The sequence below is a fragment of the Salvelinus fontinalis genome, chromosome 15 (assembly GCF_029448725.1).
Source record: "Salvelinus fontinalis isolate EN_2023a chromosome 15, ASM2944872v1, whole genome shotgun sequence".
Taxonomy (NCBI): domain Eukaryota; kingdom Metazoa; phylum Chordata; class Actinopteri; order Salmoniformes; family Salmonidae; genus Salvelinus; species Salvelinus fontinalis.
This window is the reverse complement of record NC_074679.1, coordinates 45,994,489-46,005,786: the sequence shown is the minus strand read 5'-3', so window position 1 is coordinate 46,005,786 and position 11,298 is coordinate 45,994,489. Positions and strand designations below refer to the sequence as shown.

The window sequence follows — 11,298 nt, the reverse complement described above, 5'->3', positions numbered from 1 at the left end:
GAGCTCATTCTAAGAAAAATATTGTGTACACATCCCAAGATCCGCACGAGAGAAAAGCAACCAATCCAGGTAGCCGAGTTTATAGGCCTATGCTAATTGATAGGACGAGGTGCATGCTATAATTTCGTGTTTACAAGTTTTGCCCCTGATCTGACTCGGCCCTGGCATCTTTCCAACATGTCTGAATGCGGGGAATTGTTGCAGTGTTCCGCAATTTCTCTCGCAGGCGGGCTGGTATGCTGGCCAGCGAGCATGCTTCATTCACACCGAGGAAGGGGGTGGAGGGGGGGGGGGGGGGGTGAAAGTTCATAATGGTTTGCACATATCAGGTGACAATGCTGTGGAAAAGTTGGTCAACGTCTGTGGCTTAGCCTAACCAACAGAAACATTTAAGAAAATGACCAGCAGCAGAGAGGGGGTTTCGAAGTACATCGAGGTCGAAGACGATGAAACATTGGCGATTGGTTATTACGATGACGACGATGACTTTGATACATTCACAGACGGGAATCTGGACTGTAGCTGCGAAGACGGAGGTAGTGGCAAAACTTTTCTCCCTCCGCGTCAGGAAGGTCATGAATATATTGACACAATGTTTCATCTTACTGTATCCCAGCTATAGGCTACGAGGTGAATTGTGTCTAAACCCTTTGAAGTTCACTATTTGTGTGAAATATTTATACATAGCGCAGCGTAAAATAACCTCCAAGCGCTTTCAATACCGAACGCGTGGTTGTTTGGCAGCTACATTTAAATTAGCTGCTACTGTAATCTACTGTGTCAACGAGGCTAGCTAGGCGAAAGCTGTGTTTATGTTGGGGTTTGGCCTATGAGAAACGTGTTAGTTTGAATGCGTCATGTTACCTAAAAAGAAATCATTGGTCAGTTTTGACTAGAGAAATTGAAGCCAGTCCTGTTGCGCCTCTGCATGTTCACGGATTTACTGCCTGACATATTCAGTGCATCTGGCTCTGATTGACATAGTCTTATAATTTTTTTTTGGCATTATGCATTGTTTTTAAAAAACGATTTGATAATACCTTTATTAACGTTTAATAAGCGATTACAGTCTATTACCATTAAAGAACTGCCAAAATATGTGCATGTATTCCAATAGGTAGCTCAAACATTCTCACAAGTCTACAGTTTGTTCTTTTAAGTTTTATATCCGGATTCTTCTGCAATCTTTAATTTGATGCAAGCAGATTATGACTACCCCTGTCAGAGGGATAGGACTGTGTGACCTGCAGATAGTGAAATGATGCATTGAAGAGTCAATGTGGAATCTTTGCATGCCAAATAGCACCCTATTCCCTATAAAACGCACTACGTAGGGCCCCTGGTCAAACGTAGTGCACTAAATAGAGCATAGGGTGCCATTTGGGATGTTGGTTATGTCTATATAATTACTCATCTGTCAGATGATAGACAGCGCCTCTCTAGCCTGTCTTTCTCTAGTCTCAGAGATAGTGTTGAGAAATTCAACGGGGGATTTCATCATTCTCCCAGACAGTGTGTGTTCTGTTAAATGACCAGTCACCACTGTCTCTTACATTACAATGATCTTCCAATAATTCTGCATTAGCACACTTTCATATGCTCAGAGGTCCTTCTTATTTTTTTCCTAAGACTATATCCAATAGATTGTTGGCTAAAAGTGATCTCAAAGCATACGCTGCTAATTGCCTAACTGGGCCTTCACTTCATACCCGCCAGCCATTTGTCATGAATCATTCGAGTCAGTGAAAGAATAACTGATCGAAGAGTTATTTTTCCCGACGCTATAAACTCCAGAATGCTCTTCAGAATCCATAATATATTAGCACCCCATCTCAACCACATTACATTACATGAGTGCCAAGTCTCAGTCTCGGTTTACATCCCAAATGGCACCATATGTTTTTTTACCAGGGCCCATAGGGAATAGGGTGGCATTTGGCCACAGGCTTATAACGTTACAGCATTAGGAAGGCCAGCCCGGCGGTGACATAGAATGCAGACCACATTCTTCCCTCAGTAGAGAGTTATCCAAGTCAGAGGAAGCATTTGATTGGGCCAGGTCAGTGCCAGGGCCAGAGAAGGCGCTGTCCGCATTACAAATTGCACTTTTTTCTCTATGTAGAGCACTACTTTTGACCAGGGGCCGCCCATAGGGCTTTAGTCAAAATAAGTGCACTAGAAAGATAATAGTGTGCAATTTGGGTCAGATAAACTGTGGCTCTATGGGGCTGAGGAGATTCTATGCCATATGATACACATCATACCAACTGTGCTGTCGGAGTGTGAGCCACACTCATGTGGTGTTGGTTGGCCGGTGTATGTGGAGCACATGTTCCCCGAGTATGAGTTGCTCTTATGTATTTAATTGGCTTGCATCTACACAAAATACTGGTATGTGAGTAACCAGGAAGTCACCATTGAGGTTACAAGGCCTCTCTTTCACAAGAGTCCTGGCCAAGATGGGCAGCTAAACATTTTTTTTTTTTAAATACACAAATGATTCATCAGTACAGTGCATACACAGCAAAAACATAAATATCAATATGAATAAATACACACCATTGTCATAAAAAAACATCTCTCCCTCCCTCCCCCAGGTGGTTTCAGTGACCCCCTCAGTGGGGAGGTGAAGCCCAGGATCCTCCTCATGGGTCTAAGGCGTAGCGGCAAGTCTTCCATCCAAAAAGTGGTGTTCCACAAGATGTCCCCCAACGAGACCCTGTTTCTGGAGAGCACCAATAAGGTAAGATGTAACAGAGTTAGATCACACCGTAACCTCACTCCCCAGGTAGAAATGTCTCCACTCGTGCTATCGAATTGACCCAGCTGGCTGAGATATTGTCAAGGTACGGTCACGAGACAGAGGATCCCTGGCCTGGTAAAGGACAGTGTTCCGTTCCAGATAGACTATGGAAGCCATTCTGTTAAGCATGCACAGTGACTTTTGTCACACAGGCACTGTTGAAGCTTTTAAATCACATTTTAAAACCCACCTTTTTAGGTTGGTGATGATTTTACAGTTTTTCTTTTTAGACTGTATTTTTTATGTTACTTTATACATCTCTTTTTATTGCCTTCTGTTTGTTTTTTATCTCCATCATTGTATTGTTTTACTGGAAAAAGTGTGTTGTGATTTTAAATCCACTTTAACCAAAGTTGAATTTGATTTGAATAAGATCTGCAGAGAGGACGTGTCCAACAGTTCCTTCGTCAGCTTCCAGATTTGGGACTTCCCTGGACAGATCGACTTCTTCGACCCCACCTTTGACTACGAGATGATCTTCAGAGGAACAGGGGCCCTTATCTTCGTCATCGACTCACAGGTGACTACATGGAAACGGTGGTGGCCATGTTGGGGTTTCAAAGTTCCTAAATCTTACAGAAAATTCTCTGGTTTTCCATAAATCCTTGTTGAAGAATGCCAGGCTGGAGGATTCCCTCTGGGATCAATAAAGTTCAGTTCGGTTCAGTTCAGTTAAATTTAAAAAAAAGTTCTCAGAACTTTTGAGCGTACAGTGAAAGTAGAAAAGCAACGTCTCCTAGGTCTCTAATAGAAACTATGTTGTTAGATGTGTTCCACACCTCTTTGATAAGGAGTCTTGCTGTGAGAGCTTCAATCAGCAATCGGGAATCCTTTTGGTGACTTGGCTGTCTTTGAACCAGCTATGTGTTATTGAAGAGCTAGGGCCAGATCTCGTCTAAGTTCTTGGTTGTTATGTATTGTGAATGCATCAAAAGGCATTTATGCATTTGTATACAACAATTGTATGAATGTTTAAAGCATGTCTAGGGTGTAGCCTCGGATGCCCAGACATCGCTCACGTTGTCAACGAGACGAGATTTGGAAGGATGGACTACTATGAGTGTAATACTAATCATATAAGGCGCTATAAATGCATTAATTACACACAGGCTGTTCATAGAAAGCGTTACCTTCCCTCTGTTGTAACAGTAACTGTCCATCCTGTCCCCATGTCTGTCTCTAGGATGACTATGTGGAGGCTCTGAGTCGGCTCCACCTCACAGTAACCAGGGCCTACAAGGTCAACCCAGAAATCAACTTTGAGGTGTTTATCCACAAGGTGGATGGGCTGTCGGACGACGCTAAGATCGAGAAGCAGAGGGACATACACAAACGGGCCAATGACGACCTGGCTGACGCTGGCTTGGAGAAGATACATCTAAGGTAATACCACAGATAGAACAATGAGCCAGACATTTCACCAGATGTATAAATGTGAAGCATCCGGTTGGCATTTCCAAAAACTACCAAATATAAGAAGCCCAGTGGCCGGCAGTGGGAGAAGATGGAGCAAGATGGATTTTGTCCGGCATTCTTTACATTTTCTCATCGATTAAACATTAGATCTCCATATAGTTTTCTGTTTCCAAAACTAAAATCTGTAACATAGTGAACTACATTTTTTAGACTTTACCCTTTGCCAAAGTTTCTAAAATTGCGTTGTTTAGAACGAGTACAAGGGCAGATTGAGGATTCCACTATGATTGCTCCCAGTGGAAACGACAGGCTCTGGTCTATCTTGGGTTAGTTATAAAAAATCTTTGGTAATACCGTCAGCGGCCATTTTGTAAGATGGCTGGCACGTCCCCCAAGGAATAAATCTGTGGTTGCTCCATATTTAAATATTTTCAGGGTAAATAAATCTACCTCTGTAAAAAATGTGGCGCTTTTATCACAAAATGCACAACCGATTTGCTTATCCGCCCGACTATAAAGAGTGTTTTCAAATGAAGCTACCATAATGTGGATTACTAGTGTGTGGCCAGAGTGTTCTCTCCAAACTAAATTTCTTAAATTTTGTTCAAATTCATTTTTGCTATGCACTTTCAGTATAACTGCTGCTGTAGGTGGTTACAGTTATACCCAATTGAAAGTAACTGACTGTTTTCCCCTTTGACCCTTCAGTCTTTACCTGACCAGCATCTATGACCACTCCATATTTGAGGCCTTCAGCAAAGTGGTGCAGAAACTCATCCCTCAGCTGCCCACTCTAGAGAACTTGCTCAATATCTTCATATCTGTGAGTACACTCAACTGTCCTCAGTTAGCTTGATATCTGTGAGTATGTTACACGCCTCGGACTGAGACGATAATACACCTGAATTAAAAGGATAGAATGATGAGACGGAGAAACGTTAGTGGTGTTCAGTAGTAGGCATTCTACAATATTTCAAAAAATATTGTTCTCTTTTGTACATTTTTTGTTGTGAAAAACAATTACACACTACAATTGCATTGTAGTATTACGTCGTTACATTCCGTATTTTAGTATCAAAAATAAAATGTCACAAGTTTAAAAAAACTCTCGCCATACATCTACACATTCAAACACATTCACATATTACCTTTCACTAATGGCCAAACCGATAGTGCTAATCTGAGGCTATCAGTAGTATTTAGCATCTAGCAACAAAATCTATTTGGCATGTAAAACCATCAAATTGTACCATAAAAGGCTACATTACATTATATAACTTACTGTACTAGCAGTGTCAATTGTCAAAAGCTACAAATGACTGGAGGCCTGTGCTTCATCCATGACCTTTTAAACCATTACCACGTAAGCTAACAATAGCTGAAATTCACTAGCCTAAAGCTAGCTGGCGCTTAGCATAGCTACATTTGGTTAGCATAAAGCTAATGAACTGTTAAACTTTTATTTTATTTTTTATTTTTACAAATATCAACACTTTAACACATTGTATCATCACATTGCAGGTTTACATACATTTAGGTTAGATTCGTTAACTCGTTTTTCAAATTTCTTGAAAACAAACTATAGTTTTGGCAAGTCGGTTAGGACATCTACTTTGTGCATGACACATGTAATCTTTCCAACAATTGCTTACAAACAGATTATTTCACGTATAATTCACTGTATCACAATTCCAGTGTGTCAGAAGTTTACATACACTAAGTTGACTGTGCCTTTAAACAGCTTGGAAAATTCCAGAAAATTATGTCATGGCTTTAGAAGCTTCTGATAGGCTAATTGACATCATTTGAGTCAATTGGAGGTGTACCTTTGGATGTATTTCAAGGCCTACCTTCAAACCCAGTGCCTCTTTGCTTGACATCATAGGAAAATCAAAAGAAATCAGCCAAGACCTCAGAAAAAAATGGTAGACCTCCACAAGTCTGGTTCATCCTTGGGAGCAATTTCCAAACACCTGAAGGTACTACGTTCATCTGTACAAACAATAGTACGCAAGTATAAACACCATGGGACCACGCAGCCATCATACCACTCAGGAAGGAGATGTGTTCTGTCTCCTAGAGATGAACGTGCTTTGGTGCGAAAAGTGCAAATCGATCCCAGAACAACAGCAAAGGACCTTGAGAAGATGCTGGAGGAAACATGTACAAATGTATCTATATCCACAGTAAAACGTGTTCTATATCGACAACCTGAAAGGCCACTCAGCAAGGAAGAAGCCACTGCTCCAAAACCACCATAAAAAAGCCAGACTACGGTTTGCAACTGCACATGGGGACAGAGATCGTACTTTTTGGAGAAATGTCCTCTTGTCTGATGAAACAAAAATAAAACTGTTTGGCCATAATGACCATCGTTATGTTTGGAGGAAAAGGGGAAGGCTTTCAAGCCGAAGAACACCTTCCCATCCGTGAAGCACGGGGGTGGCAGCATCATGTTGTGGGGGTGCTTTGCTGCAGGAGGGACTGGTGCACTTCACAAAATAGATGGCATCATGAGGTAGGAAAATTATGTGGATATATTGAAGCAACATCTCAAGTCATCAGTCAGGAAGTTAAAGCTTGGTTGCAAATGGGTCTTCCAAATGGACAATGACCCCAAGCATACTACCAAAGTTGTGGGAAAATGGCTTAAGGACAACAAAGTCAAGGTATTGGAGTGGCCATCACAAAGCCCTTACCTCAATCCTATAGAACATTTGTGGGCAGAACTGAAAAAGCATGTGCAAGCAAGGAATTCTACAAACCTGACTCAGTTACACCAGCTCTGCCAGGAAGAATGGGCCAAAATTCACCCAACTTGTTGTGGGAAGCTTGTGGAAGGCTACCCGAAACGTTTGACCCAAGTTAAACAATTTAAAGGCAATGCTACCAAATACTAATTGAGAGTATGTAAACTTCTGACCCACTGAGAATGTGATGAAAGATATAAAAGCTGAAATAAATCATTCTCTCTGTCACGTTCCTGACCTGGTTTATGTTATTTTTGTATGGTTTAGTTGGTCAGGGCGTGAGTTGGGGTGGGCATTCTATGTTTTGTGTTTCTATGTTTAGGTGGTTTGTAATTAGCCTTATATGGTTCTCAATCAGAGACAGGTGTTTGACTTTTCCTCTGATTGAGTACCATATAAAGGTTGGCTGTTCACACTGTTTGTTTGTGGGTGATTGTTTTCCGTGTCTGTGCACCACATGGGACTGTTTCGGTTTGTTCGTTCGTTAGTTGTAGTCTGTACCTGTTCGTGCGTTCTTCATGTTATATGTAAGTTCTCATGTTTTAGGTCAGTCTACGTCGTTATTTGTTTTGTAGTTCATTCAAGTGTTTTTCGTGTTTTCGTTTATCTGTATATAAATCATTATGTATTCACAACCCGCTGCATTTTGGTCTTCCGATTCTTCTCTCCTCTCCTCGTCTGAAGAGGAGGAGGACACCCGTTACACTCTCTACTATTCTGCCATTTCACATTCTTAAAATAAAGTGGTGATCCTAACTGACCTAAAACAGGGAATTTTTACTTGGATTAAATGTCAAGAATTTAAACGTTTGTTAAGGCTGTCGTAGTCGTTCTCCTCCTCAGACGAGGAGGAGCATGGATCGGACCAAGATGTGGAGTAGTAGGTATTCATGTTTTAATGAACAAACAACAAACACTACAAATTACAAAACTCTACCAACGTGACTAACCTGAAAACAGTCCTGTGTGGCCCAAACACTGACACAGGAAACAAACGCCCACAAAACACCAGTGAAACCCTGGCTGCCTTAGTATGACTCTCAATCAGGGACAAACGATACACATCTGTCTCTGAGAATCATACCAGGCCAAACACAAAAATCCCAACATAGAAAAACAAACCTAGACCAACCCACCCAACTCACGCCCTGACCAACTAAAACAAATACATAACAAAGGAAAACAGGTCAGGAACGTGACAACGTTTAAATGTATTTGGCTAAGGTGTATGTTAACTTCCAACTTCAACTGTATTTCCTGAACTAAACTGAGCCTTCGTTCATAGAAAATAAAACAAATAGTAGCTAGAAGTACAAAAAGTTTGTGGGCCATCTTAATCCCTACATGTAAACCATTAGCAACCTAGCCAACCTACTTACAATGGGGAACAACATATCAACACGTTTTTCACTCGATAAAAACTCCCTCCAATTGCCTTAAAACGTCACCAAACTCACGGACTATGTAAGTAACCATGTTACCTCAATTTTTTGAGAGTCATCTTGCACTTTTGCACATTACATACCATACAGGATAGAATGATGAGACGGAGAAACGTTAGTGGTGTTCAGTAGTAGGTATTCTACAATATTGAAGGAGAAACCTCCAAGATCTCGCTTCCATTTGACGGCTCCCCGTAGTGGCAGTACTCATACACATTCATTTAAATGCAAATACCGAGGAGGCCTAAAAAATGATGCAAGGGATGGCCCAATAAAATAACAAATGAAAATAAAACGCCAAAAATATGACCAGACATATTTGTTTGTCACAAGTACACTGTGTGCTGTTTAAAGTAAACCGAACCATGGATCAAAGTTTCTCCTGGCCGATAGACTACTTTCAGGGTGAGAACCATCCAACAGTAAGTTGTCAATGCACTGAACCAACCCTGTTAATATTTTTCTATATGTGAATGCACAGAACTGTCCTCATGACACCTCTAGAGTGATCGAGTGAGTGAGTAATAGGGTATATTTCAGACAAATGGCACCCTATTCCTAGTGCACTTCGAACATGGCCGACAGAGACCAAACAGGCTGGTTGTTTGGGCAGAAGTGCTTTGATAAGGCCTGAGCAAATAAAGCAGAGGACCATCTCTAATTGTAATTTGGTCAATTTTGTGCTCAGCTGAATGTGAGTGACAGCATGGCACTTACAAAGCCAAGGGTCGTGTGTTCGTTTCCCGCTGAGGCCACCAATACAAAACAATTATGCATGCATGACTGTAAGTCGCTGTGGATAAAAGCGTCTGCTAAATGGCATTCATTATTATTATATTATTATTATTGCCGAATCAAATTGTTTATTATGAACACTTTGATTTTCATCCAGATGGTGGCAGTAATAGGTAAGAATGGCAGGGGTTTGTAGAAAGAGGCATTATCCCATTATACTGTGTAGAGAGAAGATTGACAACAGAATACATCATTCAATTCATTTATTGTATACACATAAATTCATTTACTGATTTTTGTTTTCATTGATGTTCATTTGTAAACAAGCTGCACATAAAATTAACAACATGAGAGATATTGGTAACTGACATCTTACCGTAGGTGAAGCCAAAGTCATACCCTCACCTTCAGTTTATAACTACAGACATATGAGAAAATATCTTTCTATGAATTCAATCATTATTCATATCACGGGTACAAATGTTTCTTAGAACAAATAGATTTAAAATAGTTTTTATGCTTATATTCATGGGCATAGTGTGGAAGATTGAGGCAGCAAACGCCTCTCTCTGCTTTTGTGCCTTCTTCAGTGTAATCAGCAAAGCGTTTGTAGTATCTTGTTAGTCTGTGTATGTTAATAAATAAGTACAGTACATGAGAAACCATTAAAGTCTTAATGGACATTACATTAGCAATGTGCATGCCCCGCCCACTTAAAGATCTGTCATTTTCAGCCATCCATTTCCTGTGTTTGAGGGGTTCAAATGCACTTTCCACTTAAATCTCGCTGGATTGATTGCTTTTATTTGAAACCTGTGACTCTTTCATACTCTTGCTTGTGCCTGTTGTTTTTTCCCGTTAACGTTACACTGTTTGTGATGACCTGTCAAACACACCCTGGTAATGGCTGAAATGAGCTCAATACATTGTCTTGAATACTTTGTCTTACCGCTGAATCTATAACAACGCTAAAGTTTCTTTGGGGATATAATGCACCATCTTGACACTTACATCACAAGAAAGAGAAGAAAGAGAACTTTATTTTGATGGGTGTTCATTTTTTGGGGAATTGAAAAAGTAATAATTTAATACAGTTGAAATGTTTACAAATTAGATGCGCTGAAATGAAAGCAACTTCCGAAAATGAGCATTCAGATTATAGTGATATTATGTCTGATTTCGCAAACAATGTAAAGCAGGGGTTCTCAAACTATGGTTTGAAGTGACTGAAATGCATCAGAAAGGTATTCAGAAGAGCATCAGGCAATAATGTTGTATGATCTTCTGTGTAGACATTTTTCCCCCAGTCTGATTTAGTGTCTGGTCTTGTCCACTCGGTTCTAACGGCTTGTGGGCATAGTAGAGGGAAACAGTACGCACATACATACATGGTCTTATCTTTCAGTGATGGAGTCATAATAGTTTGTAGCTTAAACCATTCAAAAGATAGAGCCACATTCGTAGGAAGAAAACAGAAACAGCTACTACTGGATGTTACTGACGTAACCCCGATTCTAATAACCAAATGTTTAAAAAAATTGGGCCGCGACCCCAAGTTTGGGAAACCATGATGTAAAGTATGTTTAGATTGGCGTAATCTCCACCCAAGCATGTTGATTTTCAATCTGAGGCTATCCTGCTATTGACACACTTGTTGAACGTGACAATAACATTAATTAATTAGTGCAGGAAGGGAGGGAGGGTAGACAGAGAAAGTGTTTGGTGGCTGCAGCCCTCTTCCACCCCTTTATGTCAATGTGTTCATATTAGAGGTCGACCGATTATGATTTTTCAACACCGATACCGATAATTGGAGGACCCAAAAAAGCCGATACCGATTAATCGGATGATTAAATTAATTTTTATTTTTATTTGTAATAATGACAATTACAACAATATTGAATGAACACTCATTTTAACTTAATATAATACATCAATAAAATCAATTTAGCCTCAAATAAATAATGAAACATGTTCAATTTAGTTTAAATAATGCAAAAACAAAGTGTTGGAGAAGAAAGTAAAAGTGCAGTATGTGCCATGTAAGAACGCTAACGTTTAAGTTCCTTGCTCAGAACATGAGAACATATGAAAGCTGGTGGTTCCTTTTTACATGAGTCTTCAATATTCCCAGGTAAGAAGTTTTAGGTTG

The 11,298-nt window shown here is 40.2% G+C and overlaps 1 pseudogene; it reads left to right on the top strand.

Moving 5' to 3' along the window:
* Window positions 1-298: 298 nt before the first annotated feature.
* LOC129812059 (ras-related GTP-binding protein D-like) overlaps window positions 299-11,298 on the top strand; it is a 40,585-nt pseudogene continuing 29,585 nt past the window's right edge.